The sequence below is a fragment of the Curcuma longa genome, unplaced genomic scaffold (assembly GCF_044706935.1).
Source record: "Curcuma longa cultivar G26 ecotype Majalengka, Jawa Barat unplaced genomic scaffold, ITB_CL_G26_1.1 contig_24814, whole genome shotgun sequence".
Lineage (NCBI taxonomy): Eukaryota > Viridiplantae > Streptophyta > Magnoliopsida > Zingiberales > Zingiberaceae > Curcuma > Curcuma longa.
The window spans coordinates 1-3145 of NW_027432543.1; the positions used below are offsets into that span (position 1 = coordinate 1).

General features: G+C 31.4%; 1 pseudogene; it reads left to right on the forward strand.

Annotated features, from left to right (window-relative positions):
* The first annotated feature begins 3 nt into the window (after window positions 1–3).
* LOC141818439 (protein COP1 SUPPRESSOR 2-like) lies at window positions 4–1109 on the forward strand (annotated as a pseudogene).
* Window positions 1110–3145: the final 2036 nt, after the last annotated feature.

Here is a 3145-nt window from a genome sequence, read left to right on the forward strand (position 1 = left end):
TATGTTGTGCCTGAACATCTTAAGGTTAGCTCAAATTAGTTCCATTCTCTCGGCTTACATTGGAAAATATTTTTTTTAAAAAAAAGAAGAGAATTTACTCTCTTGCTTGCAGGTGAAGAAGAGGAATTCGGAAGAAAGATCAACATAGTGGACAACGGGGATCGCTGAAGTCCAGCTGCCGATAGAGTAACTTCCCTTATTAGAATGATGCCTCTTATATATTTTTCTGTAAAATTTCCCTCCCTTCTTTTTTCATTTTTCTATATTTCTAGGAGGTTCACTGTAGATGTCGTTTAGAATAAAAGACTGCACGTTCTATCTATAAATAAGACGGCACCATTGAATATGAGCTCAGATAATCAAGTACTAAATGCATCACAAAATTGATTTGGTGCATGTTAGTTGTTCTCACATATGGAGTAAGTTTCTTTGTTGTTTATAGGGAGTATTTTGTCGATGAAGATACTCAAAGCATCATCATGAATAACTCGATAAACACATCAATTTCAAAGAATCAGTAGGCTATATAAACCAATAGTGAGCTCCATTGGGTTCTCTTTGGGGTATTATGAGAAAAAAGGCAATCTTCTAGGTTCATCTGGAGGAATGTGATAATAAATTAGTGTTTATAGGAAGCATTAACCAAATTTATGTTTTGGGGGTAAAAGAGAAACTTTAAACTCTATGACAAATGTACAACTTCAATAGTGTAAGATGTTTTTGAACTTCTCATTTCCAGTTAATATGTATCAATTGAATAACTTTTGAAATTGTTGGATAATTTCATTGGCCAGACTTTGCCCATCCTGAAAAAGCTCATAGTTGTGTGGATGTGTCAATCAACATGCATCTATTGAAGAACTACATGAAATGATGATAGACAGGCATTTTTCTTATTATTTTTATTTTTCATGCAGTACACTTTTGCTTAGGATTTTTCTCATGCTACAGATACAAGCTATGGAATATTGAAGAAACCGAGGCTGCCAAAAAGTTATTGCAAGAGAAGAGACTTGTCAGTAAAACTAAATCCGAGTCAAATATTCCTTCAAGTTATAGTGCAGATTACTTCCAATGTGGTCGGGATTATGCGGAAAAGCTTCAGAGAGGTATGTCGTGTTCATAAAATATTATTTATTTTTCTTAATACCTTCTTAGTGAAATAATGTTTCAATGTGTACTTCCAAGTATAAGCATCATTTGTTTGTATACTGGATAGTGGTGCAGGTTAAGCAAATCTTGTAGGATTAGTTGATATCAGGCAAGGTTTGTTAATACATTGAGCATCCTTGAGGTGGATTTGAGATTGTTCACTTCTCACTATTGGTGAATTATCTAGTGTGAAATGTGTGATAGTCAATACATATGCATTAAATTTCAACATCCTCATCATTCACATGTACGTGGCCTTAAACAAAGTAGTTTTCGAGTGTAGGAAAATGTCAAAACTAAAAGGGATACAAGTATCTGATAAGTTACTATAATTAAGACGACAAGTTATGTCATTTTTTGTCTATATAGAGAGAAATAGAATTAGTTAATTTTTAGAAGATGTTAAACTTCAAAAATTCAATTTCATAGTTTAAACCTTGTTCTATATCTCATACAGATGATAGATACCATTGTGCCTGTTGGTCAAAATCAAAATCAATTGGTATGGGTGAAAATTCCATGCTTCACCATTGTTATCCCCATGTGTCGCCCAATGGGTTTTGGTGAGAGGTGTAATTCCCAAATTGAGATTGAAAAGCCAAATTGAACTAAACTAAAAATTTTGGTTCATCGGTTTGGTTTTAGTTCTGAAAATAAAAAGGTCTAAGTTTAGATTTAGTTTTAGCATGGATTAAATGAGTGTTTCATAAGGTTGACTGAATTGAGTGTTTGTGATGCTGCACATGCCATATGGCATTGGTAGGTTGCATGCCCACCTCCTTTGATTCTTCTCCTTGTGCAAGAATTTGTCAAAGGTTCCACCACCTTCCCTAGTTTTTCACCTCACACGAAGGTTCTACTAGCATTTCACCTCCTTCCCCGATTCTTCTCCTTAGTGCCTCTTACATGGATTGTTGGTACATTCCACTACTGTCTTGTTTCAGCAGAGAAGCGAAACCCTAGTTCGAGACAAGAATTCGAACTTTGAGTTTTGCTTTAGGCTAATGATAAATCTCTAAAATTGAATTGAACCATTGAGGATATATGGATATAAGCTTAATCGTGTATATATGGAAGTGTAAACAAACGGAGCCGAGCTTAGCTATATTCAAGCTTCTTTATTAAAAATCTTATCGTGTTTAAGCTAAGTTTGAACTTTTTGTCAAGTTCGATTGACAGTGTCGTTGTCCTTGTAAATTAAGTTAAATGTGTATTTAACAAATGAAACTTATATTATTTTATTATTTTCAACATATTATGGATAATTTAAAATTATAAAATTTTATAAATTACTATATTTGTATGTATTTGAATGAAAAAATTTAAGAAATAAATGTACAATTATATTTTGCACAACTTAATTAATAAGTTTATTTTCATGAACGTTATCAAACCAACCTTTCTAGTGTTAAGCTTGTTTATTTATATATATATTTTTACTAATGAATGAATATAAACGAGTTTTATCGAACCATACAATAAGCTTGTTCACAAATGTTTGGTTCATTTACAATCTTATGTTATATGTCAGTATCCATGTGTACATGAATACATGCTTATAAATATGACAATTTGATATATTATTTGAATTTTTTATCATTAAAAAATTTAAAATACATATTATTTTTGGTATGATTTGTTCAGGATTCACATTAATTTTTATTTCTGATTTAAACAAACAAAATGAAATCAAATTGATTATGGAAGATTATTGGTTTTGGTGTGGAAATCTCTACACTTAAACACTTTGACTTGGTTCGTAGTTTCTATAATAAACCAATAAATCAAGCCATGCCCAACTCTAGTTTTGGCAATATTGAGTGAGACAAACTTAAATCCTGAGGAACCTAGGTAATTTAAACTCAAATGAGCCTAATTTAGATCTAATTGAAAATAAATACTTAATCAAACATACAATTTGAGTTTATTAATTAGATATCACAATGACTACATATTCTGAAATACAACTGTATAATATAATTTGGTAAATACA